Source organism: Megalobrama amblycephala, linkage group LG17 (assembly GCF_018812025.1).
Source record: "Megalobrama amblycephala isolate DHTTF-2021 linkage group LG17, ASM1881202v1, whole genome shotgun sequence".
Classification (NCBI taxonomy): Eukaryota; Metazoa; Chordata; class Actinopteri; order Cypriniformes; family Xenocyprididae; genus Megalobrama; species Megalobrama amblycephala.
In genome coordinates, this window is record NC_063060.1 from 38,513,615 (window position 1) to 38,527,611 (window position 13,997).

The following is a 13,997-nucleotide window of genomic DNA, read 5'->3' on the forward strand; positions in this document are numbered from 1 at the left end:
AGAAGAAGGAATAATTAGTGTACACACTAAACAGTGATTGCTACTGAAGAAACGGCTCTATGTAACAATTAAACACAGCTTTATCATAGGCAAATGATCGTTAAGGGATTGTTTACTGTGAACACTGAGTAAAAAATAAAACAGGGAGTCGATTTACGTAATTAAGCATCAACACATCTACACAGTTAGATGGGACCCCTGTATGGAACTGTTCCTGTTGCCATGGGAAACATCCAAACCTATCATCACATCAAGGATATGATGAGTCATCCACAGGCAGATCCATATTTATACTCCGTCACCCTGGTCGGTTACGTCCCCCACCCCCATTCCTCTCAATTTCCATATATGTTTATTAGTCGGATGTAAGATCTTAGCAGTAAAGCAAAAACACAACCGTGAGTCATGTGTAACTTCCTTTGGTATATGCTTCATGAATAGATTCAGTTATAAATATTATATTACATTCAAGTTTATAGTCATATTCATGGGTCATGGCTCAAAGTGATATATATTTACGCTATCATTCAAAAGTTTGTCTGTAAAAGTTTTTGAGCATTATGCTCACCAGGCTGACCAAAATACAGTAAAAACAGTATTAAATATATATTAAAATAACTTATTTCTATTTAAAGTTTGTTTCATGCCATTTTAATGAATAGAAAGTTCAAAAGAACAACAAATAAAAAAATTTTAAGTCTTTACTGTCACTTTTGATCAATTTAATGCATCTTTGGTAAATAAACGCATTAATTTATTTTTAAAAAAAATATGTCAAATGATTTATATAAACGTATTAAACAATTTATATTATGCATAAATGTTTAAAAAGTTTAACTGGCATGGCAAAAAAATATTAATATTACATATACAGATCATTTAAAACAAAATAATATTATTATAAAAAAAAAAAAAAAAAAAATGTGTTTTATTATTTTATTGAAGTCAAAAATATGAACATCACTGAATCAACTTAAATATATTAGGTTACATCAACAAAACTTAAGGTAAGGTAACTGTAATAAGATAAAATAATAAAATATATAATAAATAAAATTAAATAAAAAATAATTAATGTAATTGTACATCCATCCACATGCTGTGGTAAACACAATGCCACCAGTAGACACAAAATAGAAGAACAGACTCGAAAACCAAGAGACTTAGATAATGTAGCTGAAACAAAATACAGTGCAATTATGTTCTAAATCACTGGTCTCTTTGAGCAGAGGGTAATGCTGTTTTGGTGGCAGACACACAGGGTGATTTCCCATGCTGTGTGCGAGAGGAATGTAAACAGTGGGGTGAGAGGGCTGACACCATGGGTGTCTGAGAGTGTTTTCCTAAGCCCAGTCTCTCCTAGCTTTACAGCACGTAGGTGTGAGATGCTGCACAGTTAATAGCACCCTTCGAGTGAAATAACGCACCATGCAAGCTTCTCACACAGGCAGCTGACACCTTTCTAAACACTGCACAGGCTCGTAAAGGCCTGTTTCTCTGTGTGTGTCAGCAGGAGGGGAGACTTTTATCATCTTGACTGGCTTTAATATAGATTCCACATGGAATGTCAAATCGGCTCCGGCCCTGTTCCTCAACTACACATCAAAGTACGGTTCATGAGCTCAAGATGTCTAGTAGTGGATATTCTAAACTTTGACCCTTGAGTATAAATGCTGAGGATAGTCGTTCAGAACTCATGGTAGTCCTTGCATTCATTCATCAGCTGATCGTTGAAGGTTGCAGAATGGTGCAATGGCACTGACTCTCATCGTTAATAACTGAAGGGATTCAGATATAAGAGGTGTTTTAATGGAAATTCAGAGAATGGTGCCACATGTGATGCATGGGTGTTGAGGAGGAAAACAACAGCAGCCTTGAATATCAATGGCCAGGCAGCTTGTATAAAGACCCATTTACACTGTGACTGAAAAACAGGAAGAAATTAGTACTTTTATTTAGCAAGGACACATTAAATTGACCTAAAGTGAAAGTAATGACATTTCTAATGTTACAAAAGAGTTCTATTTCCAATAAATGTTGTTCTTCTGAACAACATATTCATCAAAGAATCCTGAAAAAAAAAATCCATTATGGTTTCCACAAAAAATATTAAGCAGCACAACTTTTTTCAACATTTATATTAATAAGAAATGTTACCTGAGCACCAAATCAGAAAATTCAGCTTTGTATCACAGGAATAAATAAAGTTAAAAAATACTAAAATAGAAAAAAAAATCTTAATAATATTTCACCATATTATTGTTTTTCTTGTATTTATATGATCAAAAAAAATGCAGCCTTGGTGAGCTTAAGACTTCTCTCAAATAAACAAATAAATAAATGAACCTTACAGATCCCAAACTTTTGAACATTTTTTTTTTACCCAATAATAGTCTCTCGAGACTCCCCTGCTAGTTCACTGTTAATGATATGCTGCATATGGCACACTGACATGATTGGCTACAAGGTAGTTTGTGACGTCACTGCAGGTTTTAAAGAGAAAATACTCAGCAATGGTGTTGACTGATGAGTTTGCACATGGTTTGTCCTAAAGCATACTAAAAAGACCACATAGACATATAAACAACATTAAAAACTTGATTTTCACCACAGGGTGTCTTTAAGTAAAGCTCTGATTCACCACTTACCATTACGCCTAAAGCTTTCAAACACAATGTCTCGAAATCAGGGAGTTGAACTCAGTTGCCCTGACAACAGCAGCAGCCCTGGTCTCCGGCCAATACGTCAGAAACATGGAGTAATCACAGAATGAGCTCACTGAGTCTGAGCCGGAAACGAATGAGTGTCTATGAGTCTCATCAAACACATCGACACATGTGACACATTAAATGACCCATCATGGCCCCCTTGACGACAACACACTGCTGTTTCATTGTCTTGGATATGATTTTATGTCTGTTAATCATTCTTATTATTGGTTCTATGCAATGCCCTAATTTGCTATTGGATGAACTAATTACAAAGACTATTCCCAAATCAAGTTTTATTAATACAGTATATCTCAATAGTTCTTCCAAAACAGCAAGGATATTAAATGTCAAGCAGACTTTTGTCTAAAGTGATAGTTCAACCTAAAATGATCATGTCATTCCAAACCTGCAAGACTTTCTTACTTCTGTGGGACATAAAAGAAGATTTTTTTCATTTTTGATTAAAATATCTTATATCTTATATGAGGGTGCTTTCACACTTGGTTCAATTTCCTGGTCTGAACCCGAGTTCGATTACTCCCCCCTCCCCCTGCTGGACTGTGTTCAGATTATATTATTTGGGTCTGATATGGCGGCATTTTAATGCCATTAATGACCGAGCGCACAATTGATGCTTGCGCGCGCAGTAAATCACTTCCGCGAGAGGATAACAGATCTGCACGCGAGGAAACGGGAGCCCGCGAGCTCATTTTAAACCCGCGCGCGCGCATGACATCTCTTCTGCGCGCAGATCAAGCCCTCGCGTGCTCGGACAAGACTCGCAGCACGCGCGTCATCATTCCCCACACTCGCGCTCAATCTTCTATTTTGCTCGCGCGAACACTTTTGATTTTTGTCAGTCGTGGGGCGGGACTTTACTTATTTCAGTGTAACCTCAAATGTCATTGGTCAATTCAGTTTTTCCAGAAGTCTGTTTTGATTGGACGCCTGTTGTAAAACGATTCATGGCTTCATCAATGGACCAGATGCAAGTGAGTTAAACTTTATTTAATAACTGATTGATTGCATTATTATTATAATATGGCCTTACTAGATACATTAACTTGATTTATTATTATTTTTATGGAGGTGTAGCTGCTGGGAAATAAGAGAACACATTATATTTGCTGTAGTTCACTGCTACATTACCACTATACTTCCACTAAACAGTATCTGTTTACCCAGCCAAAATTATATCAGTTCTGAGAACTACAGAAATGTCAAAAGTGTCCATTAAATAGTTGTAACTATGATTCTAAATCCAGAATTGCTTCATGTGGCTTTGGATGAAAGAGAAATCACTTGTTCATATCAGCAAGAGTTGTTGTGTAAGCTTTTTTGTTATCATTCTTTGTCAGTTTAATATATTATCAGGTTAATATATTTTCCATTAAATACAGTATAAAATGGTTTCAGCATTTCACTCTGTTGAAAGGTTGCAGCTAAAGTTAAGATACAGTACACAGTATGAATGATCATACCCCCGAAACCCAATTTAGAAATCTTTATATCTAAGACATATTTAGTTTTTTTGTTGTTGTTTTTTTATACTATTATGGGTAAACAGATACTGTTTAGTGGAAGTATAATGATAATGTAGCGGTGAACTACTATGTGTTCTCATTTTACCCAGCAGCTACAGCTCCATAAAAATAATAAATCAAGTTAATATAGTATCTAATAAGGACATATAATAATAACGCAATCAATCAGTCAATATAAAGTTTAACTCACTTGCATAATAATAGTAAATACTATAGTGTTTTGGACCATACTATAGTAAAGTGTAGTATACTGTATACATTATATAATTTACAACACTTTGTTAATGAATGCTTCAGTATACAGTGTATTAACTATGATGAACTGATAAACTGTAATAAATACTGTATCCTACTTTAGTTTTTACTACAGTAAACCCTAGTGTATATTGTGGTAATATACCCTATAGTTGTAGAAAACTACAGTATTTGGGTAAATTAAATTTGTTTATATTACCCTCAACAACTACAGAATTACCACAGCAAATTAAAGTACTTTACTTTAGTATGGTTCAAAAACACTATAGTATTTACTATAAATTACTATAGTATTTTTTCATCTGGTCCAAGCCATGTCTAATCGTTTTACAACAGGCGTCCAATCACAACAGACTTCCGAAAAACTGAATTGACCAATGACATTTGAGGTTACACTGAAATAAGTAAAGTCCCGCCCCACGACTGACAAAAATCAAAAGTGTTCGCGCGAGCAAAATAGAAGATTGAGCGCGAGTGTAGGGAATGATGACGCGCGTGCTGCGAGTCTTGTCCGAGCACGCGAGGGCTTCATCTGCGCGCAGAAGAGATGTCATGCGCGCGCGCGGGTTTAAAATGAGCTCGCGGGCTCCCGTTTCCTCGCGTGCAGATCTGTTATCCTCTCGTGGAAGTGATTTACTGCGCGCGCAAGCATCAGTTGTGCGCTCGATCATTAATGGCATTAAAATGCCGCCATAGTCTGAACCGTGGTGTGTTTGCGTCATCAAAGCAGCAGCTGTTTATCCAGTTGCTTGGTAACAACGACACAGGAGAGGCGGCAAAATGCGTAGCATTGCTCACCTCACTTTTAGATTTTTGTTTTTGAATCATTGGTTTTGTTTCCAAAGCTTAAGTACGTAACAGCACTTGTGTCTATCTGTTGCAAATGCTTTAAAAGAACGCTGAAGGCGAGCAGATATAAAAATACACATTATGGTCATTAGGAAAGTGAGTGAAACACACACAAACACACATTTTTATCAAATCATACGTCATTGAAGCGTTAGTTCACCCAAAAATGAAAATGATCCCATTTACTCACCTTCAAGCCATCCTAGGTGTATATGATCTCTTTCAGAGGAACACAATCGGAGTTATAATAAAAAATATCCAGGGCTCTTCTAAGCTTTATAATGGTAGTGAATGGGAGGCGTGTTTTTGTGTAGGCCAAAAAAATGAATCCGTCCATCATAAAAATAATCCATACGGCTCAAGGGGGTTAATAAAGGCCTTCTGAAGCAAAGTGATGAGTTTTTGTAAGAAAAATATCCATATTTCAAACTTTATAAACTAAAATAACTAGCTTCCGGCAGACGACCGCATGCATACTGTGCAAGTCGACTTGCGCCACAAGAGTAACCCCCTGACGCAATGAATGACGCAGGATGTTGGAGTAGCGTACGCTTAGACGCTCTTGCGGTTCAAACAAATAGGGCTGGGCAAAAAAAAACTCAAGCTCTTCTACTCTTACATCGAAATCCTCCAACATCTCTCTTTAAAATTTCTCGTTTTAGACTTCTAATCCTCTGCGCTTCCGCATTCGTCATTGCATCATGTGGCGGGTCAGAGGTTACTGATGCAAGGCTAGTTATTATAGTTAACAAAGTTTTAAATATGGATATTTTTCTTACAAAAACCCATTGCTTTGCTTCAGAAGGCCTTTATTAACCCCCTGGAGCCATATGGATTACTTTTATGATGGATAGATGCTTTTTGGGGAGCTTCAAAATCTCGCCCCCCATTCACTGCCATTATAAAGCTGGAAGAGCCAGGATATTTAAAAAAATATCTCCAATTGTGTTTGTCTGAAAGAAGACAGTCACATACACCTAGGATGGCTTGAGAGTGAGTAAATCATGGGATAATTTTCATTTTTGGGTGAACTATCCCTTTAATAGCGGTTCACTTCCGTGATTTAGTATGATTGCATTCATATCAGCAGGGAACCGTAGCGGAGTTTAAATAAACTGTACCCCAGACCACCCTTTTTAAGCAGACTTGGGTACGATTGGAGACATTATACCTACATTTGAGAGCATAAGTGAGAACTCCCGAGCAATGAAAACCAACAAATGAGCAATAAAATGTTCCTCTGAGTAACTATACATACTGTAAATAACCAACACGCTATGAACTATTAAATCATGAACATCAGTTCAGATACAACAAAGCTTTAACTTTTAGTACTAGATCTAAAATTCTCAAAGTCAGCTTAGGGGAAAAACATACTCACCGAAGTGAGTTTTTAATTAGAGGAAAGCATCTGAACAGGTCAGAACAGCTGATCTAGAAGAAAGTTCACATGGGCCACATAAGCACTGAGGCAGGAAGGCATGTAGCCCGAGCTCCATTAAATTAAGTGAGTAAAGCAAAGCAGCCCAAATGATGAATCATGCCTGCCACCAGCAATGTGCACCTCTCCAGAGCAGAACTAAGTGAGAGAAAGCAGTATAATTATGTAAGTGAGCTGAAATAATCCAGAGAATAAAAAAAACAAAGCCTGAATAAATCATAAGCTATTTGATTGCTTTGTCTACTGAAAGTGGATTCCTTATGTCTGCAACAAAGAGATATACATACTGGCACAAAAAAGCACACATATACGCACATTTATAATTCAGGAGATCAGCTTAACAATGAGTCTGTGGCTGCCTGTGCTGGTGATGTGGGAAAATCAATAGAAGTTTTCCATAAAACAAGATGACAGCAATAAAAGATTTACAGCAGAAGGATGGGACCATTGCCTGCCGTCACAGCTTATTTTATATGGTGGCCAATTAAAATTGTGAACATAAAATACCCTTGAGATTTTGCTGAGGTTTTGATTTCATTTCACACCTTTTGCTGACAGGAACTCAAATATTCACACCAAGGAGAACGCAGAGCATAAATCTGCATGAAAGTTAATTCAAATCAAACTGTGTTATTGTTGTCATCTAAAGTGAAACCTAAATGAAAACATTTTCATTTTAACTGAAACATAGCATAAAACATTGCATAAAACTTTTATAATCCGCCTGCTAACAATGATAAAGTGAAAACTAACAAAAACTAAGTACAATTTAAAAATATAATAAAATAATGAAAAAATAGAAATTCGCAAAGACCCGCCCCCCGTAAAGGTGCCGTAAAACGTCTTTTTAAAAGATGTAATATAAGTCTAAGGTGTCCCCTGAATGTGTCTGTGAAGTTTCAGCTCAAAATACCCCATAGATTTTTTTTTATTCTTTTTTTTAACTGCCTATTTTGGGGCATCATTAACTATGCGCCGATTTAGGCTGCGGCCCCTTTAAATGCTCACGCTCTCCGCCCACGGAGCTCGCGCTTGCCTTAAACAGCATAAAAAAGTTCACACAGCTAATATAACCCTCAAAATGGATCTTTACAAAGTGTTCATCATGCAGCATGTCTAATCGCGCAAGTATGGTATTTATTTGGATGTTTACATTTGATTCTGAATGAGTTTGATAGTGCTCCGTGGCTAAAGCTAACATTACACACTGTTGGAGAGATTTGTAAAGAATGAAGTTGTGTTTATGCATTATACAGACTGCAAGTGTTTAAAAATGAAAATAGCGACGGCTCTCTTGTCTCCGTGAATACAGTAAGAAACGATGGTAACTTTAACCACATTTAACAGTACATTAGCAACATGCTAACGAAACATTTAGAAAGACAATTTACAAATATCACTAAAAATATCATGATTATCATGGATCATGTCAGTTATTATTGCTCCATCTGCCATTTTTCGCTGTTGTCCTTGCTTGCTTACCTAGTCTGATGATTCAGCTGTGCACAGATCCAGACGTTAATACTGGCTGCCCTTGTGTAATGCTTGAAAATGAGCTGGCATATGCAATATTGGGGGCGTGCATATTAATGACCCCGACTGTTACGTAACAGCCTGTTCATCGGAGGTCTTTTAAACAAATGAGATTTATATAAGAAGGAGGAAACAATGAGTTTGAGACTCACTGTATGTCTTTTCCATGTACTGAACTCTTGTTATTCAACTATGCCAAGGTAAATTAAATTTTTAATTCTAGGGCACCTTTAATAAACTGTTGCTTTGTCCGACAAGCCATGGCGCTGTCATGCTACACAGAGTGAAAAATAGAGCAAAGAGGACACTGACAACACGTCGTCAGACAAGACAGAGCAGGTTACTTATGATATTAAACATAAAAAAGTCCCAGCTTTCAAATTGTGTATTTTTTTAAGAAATTCGAACAATAAAAAACGTTTTGTGGCTCTTTAATGTGTCGTGACAGATCGCTGTAGTGCCTCAGCTCAAGAGGCTTGTGAACCGATCATCTCTTCCTACTAGTTAATTTATAGCATCAAACAAAAAACATGAATGAACATCAGAAGGAATGTTGTTTCAAACGCAGAAAGAGTCAGTACACACCATTTTTCAAGTTCAAGTCCACAGAGGTTAATCTTCTAACTCCAGACTACTTTGTCAGACAAAATGGCAGATTCGGCATTATGATTGGTTAGATCGCTTGTCAATCAAACTCCTGGCAAAGGGTCTATTCCATTACCTGCATTCAAAGTCATAAACCTTTATTCAAAAAAAAAAAAAAAAAAAAAAAAAAAAAAGGCACACTTGGCAAATCTGCTGCCTAAAGAATGCTTACACAGATCTATCATTATACATAACTATCATTTTTGTTTCTGGTTTTGTTTAACAATGTGTCCAAGTATACACTTAAGTCTTAACCAGTTATATCTCAGATATGTCTACCATCACAAGCATTCATTATTAGATACTACACTAACGTACAGGAATGTTTCAGGAATACCTAGGCATGTGTTTCTCTTTCACAAGCATGAAATATTTTCTCAGGGAGAAGCAAATACCTGCATATTTGTTTTTTTTAAACTATGATCAGCCCTTGAGCACTAGAAAGTTATTCAGCACTTCAAATGACAACATCACTGAGTGTGTTATGCCACTGCCTACATGTGTGTCATGTGAGTGTTCAGAGTCCTTTGCAAGTTAGACTCACATTACTATGGGAATAACACTTTTATGCTTTAGAAAATTGAATTTTTAAGTGCAAGAAATCCTTTACAGTTTATCACATTCTACAGAGAATATATTGATAATATGAATCACACTTAAAGGGACAGTTCACCCTGAAAATGTTGTCATCATTTACTCACCCTTGTGTTGTTCCAAACCTGTATGAATGTCTTTCTTCTGCTGAACACAAAAGAAGACTTTTTTTTTTTTTTTTTTTAAATGTATATAACCAGACAGTTAACGGCACCCATTGACTTCAACAGTAGGAAAAAAAAAATACTCAATGGGTGCCGTCAACTGACTGGTTACCAGCATCATTTTAAATATCTTCTTTTGTGATCAGCAGAAGAAACAATCTCATACAGGTTTGGAACAACTTGAGCGTGAGTAAATGATGACAAAATGTTCATTTTTGCGTGAACTATCCCTTTAAGATCTGCCTAATAAACTGGATCTACAAAGCAGGGAAAACGCTCATCTCCTTAAGCCAGTGCTGAATCAATATGCACCTGACAGAAGATCAATGCTTGGCGTCATTTCTCTGTTTGCTGTGTGGTAATCTGCACTGTAAGGAATTAGGTTACACATCACATCCTTGAATGGACTTCCTGTTACCTGCCTGCTCGTTTGCCTCCGTTCGCTCTCCTTCAAATTGCATCCATTCAGTTTCAATGGATTCCTCTAAGCAGTATTTTTCTATCCATTCATTCGGTCATGGAGTTGCATATAATGCATGTGAAAACAGCAGGGTTTGAACAACAGTTCAAAGCCGAAGTGCTTACACAGAATTATTCGGAGTCCTTGAGCGTTTCCGTGCAAGGGTAATTGACTGCTTTGAAATGCTGTCGGAGCGTACAGCTGTAGCACTGAAGTCTGAGACCGATTGCAATTTCTATGCTAGCGCTGTTAATGAGGCCAATGTAATGCAGCGCATCTTCAACAGCACACACGCCAAAATAAGTTTAATGGTTGACAGCAGTGGACTGCTATTTGTGTAAGGCCACTGGAACTGAGAATTTTAGCAGTGTTTCAATATGACCTTGTTTGAGTGATGTAATCCTCTAGAGAGGAATGTCACCTCAAAAGAGATTACAGAAGAATTTGCCACGCACTGACACACAGCTTTGAACCAAACGTGGACTCGGAAATGATTGTTCAGTCTTCATTTTCTACTGTTTGTTCCAAACAACATGAGTTAACTATTATAGTTAACTAAAACTATAAACTGTTTTGTACTTGAAATAAATAAAATGTTAACAGAAATAAAAACTAACTTAAACTAATTGAATTTCAGCTAGGTGACAAGGCAACATTACTCATTTGTATTTGATTTGAAGAGTAAGTTCACCCAAAAATGAAAATTATCCCATAACTCACTCACCCTCAAGCCATGCTAGGTGTATATGACTTTCTTCTTTCAGCCAAACACAATCTGAGTTATATTAAAAAATATCCTGGCTCTTCCAAGCTTTATAATGCGAGTGAATAGTAACTGAGATTTGGAAGCCCAAAAAATGATCTTTTTATGATCTATAGATCATAAAAGTAATCCATATGACTCCAGGGGGGTTATAAAGGACTTCTGAAGCGATGCATTTTTGTAAGAGAAAAAATATCCATGTTTATAACTTTATAAACTAGAATCACTGGCTTCCATACGTGAGTCGCTACCGGGGGAAGATTGAGCTTTGAAGACGTATTGACGAATGCGGGAGAGCAGACGATAGAACAAAAAACACAGGTCACAAATTAGAAGTACAAAATGAGAATTAATGTCAGATGAGACTGAGTTTGTTGTCCAGCCCTATTTGTTTGAACCGCCGAGAGGCGTCGACTGTCACCTAAGCTTACGCTACATCCTACGTCATACGCCAGAACTCGACTCTCTCATGAACGCACGGATGGATGTTACCGGAAGCTGGTGATAACAGTTTATAAAGTTATAATTATGGATATTTTTCTTGTAAAAATGCATCGCTTCACTTCAGAAGGCCTTTATTAACCCCGTGGAGCCGTATGGATAACTTTTATGATGGATGGATGTGCTTTTTTAGACTTCAAAATCTCAGGTACACTCCCATTATAAAGCTGGGAGAAGTCAGGATATTTTTTAATATAACTTCGATTGTGTTTGGCTGAAAGAAGGAAGTCATATGGATGGCTTGAAGGTGAGTAAATTATGGGATAATTTCCATTTTTGGGTTAACATGATGTACTAAAATAACAGAAATAAAAATCAATAAAACACTAAAGAGATAGTAACTAATAGTAAACAATTACAATAAATAGGGATTGAAGAATGCAAAAAATACCATGAAAGAATCATAAATGTAATTGTGGCGACCAGGGCGGGCGAGAGCCGTGAGGGAACGGCGCGAGGCCGGTGACGCAAGTGATAACGAGCATCACCTGGGAGGCGCACCGGCCTTGGGTCTCTCACGGAGGAGCTCCGGGAGCATAAAAGGAGGAGCGACGACCGTGAAGGACGAGAGAGGACCAGGCCTGGACTTTATTTTATGTTTTGTTATGTTTGTGTGGCCGGCAGACGTCCGCGAGGGTCTGCCGGCATTACGTTCGTTTTGTTCTTTGTTTATTTATATATTAAAGTTTTGTTGAATGTTCGCCGGTTCCGCCTCCTTCCCACATCTACGAATAGTTACATTGGTGCCGAAACCCGGGTGGAAGGAGGGACATGCTGTCGGAGAGCCCTCGCTGCTGAGGGGGATTGCGGTGCTGCGGAGTTCGGGCAGCGCGGGAGTGAAGACCGCGAGAGGCTGCCCGAGGCGGTGGTGCTGGAGCCTTGTGAAAGGTGGGACGGAGACCCGGATGCCGTGCTCCTGGGACGAGGTGGGTTTCGGCACCAATGTAATGCAGTTCGTAAATAGGGGAAGAAGGAGGCGGGAACCGGCGAACGTTCAACAAAACTTTAATATATAAATAAACAAAGAACAAAACGAAAGTAATGCCGGCAGACCCTCGCGGACGTCTGCCGGCCACACAAACATAATAAAACATAAAATAAAGTTCAGGCCTGGTCCTCTCTCGTCCTTCACGGTCGTCGCTCCTCCTTTTATGCTCCCGGAGCTCCTCCGTGAGAGACCCAAGGCCGGTGCGCCTCCCAGGTGATGCTCGTTATCACTTGCGTCACCGGCCTCGCGCTGTTCCCTCACGGCTCTCGCCCGCCCTGGTCGCCACAGTAATCTACATGGTTTAGCCTATGTCTAATCTTCTGAAGACATTAGAAAGCTTTATGATATACAGACTAAAATTTACTGATAATACTGATATTTTGATATCAGTTAATCACTCAGTCAGAACTAATGGTGTGTTTCCAGTTGTTCTCGGAAGTGGAAAAGTCCTAGTTCCCAGTAGGAACTTTTAACTGAAATGTCTTCTCAGGTTGGAGTTGCGACTGGGAAACTCAGGGGAAGTGCAACAATCCTGACTTCAGAATCCAATATGGCTGCTCAGCGCATCAACCGTAGTGAAACGATATAATATATTGATTATTAGCACTTCTATTTTTCTGTGTCTCAGTGAACTCAGTGGCTCTATTTGTGGGCGTGACTTTGACATCATCTGTGATTAACGTCCCTCTTACGAGGTAAATGGAACACAGCATAAATCAGTCCGATTCATGAGTTACTCAAGATTTGAACTTCTCTGGTCGAGCTGTATCTGATTCAAAAGAATGGTTTGTCTATTCAAACATTACTATTTAAAATTCAAATTTCACACAAAACTATTGCATTTGTTGTCTGTTTTTCCCATTTTGGAGCTTCACAGTCCTTTTATTATATTGAAAAGACTGTAGTATACTTCAAAAATTCACCTGCTGTGTCCCACAGAAGAAAGTCAGTTGGGAATGACGAGAGTGAGTAAATGATGACAGAATTTTCCTTTGTAGGAGAACTAGCCCTTTAACATCAAATATGCATTGAGGACACAGTGTGATTGTTGCAGGTCCTTGTTGGATTCCTCTCCTCACTAACTGTGCTAAAATAACCCTTCAAACAATCCAGGAGCAGGTGCAGAAATCAATCACAGAGATCAAAATGAAGCATCCTCATCAGAGTAATTAGCATTGCTTCACAAAGAAGAGAATCTGAGGAGAGACGTGCGCATGGAAAATTCGAGAAAGAGAGAGAGAGAGAGAGAGAGAGAGAGTACATATAATTGCAGGGCTCAGACTCTGACTGGCAGAGACGTACTGATGCTCCTAAAGGAGCTCCATGAATATGCTGCAGCCCACACACAGATGGAGAGGGGCAAACACACTCAGACAGTGCTGTGACACAGCAAAATGATGTCATCTCATTGTAGACGTGCGCTCCATTCATAATCGCATCAGACAAATGCCTCCTCACATAAAATATGCATTTATAGGAGCAGTCAATGTACAAGTAACTGTAAGTGCTTTGGGTTGTAGTATCTTTTGAATTACAATACAGAGTTATA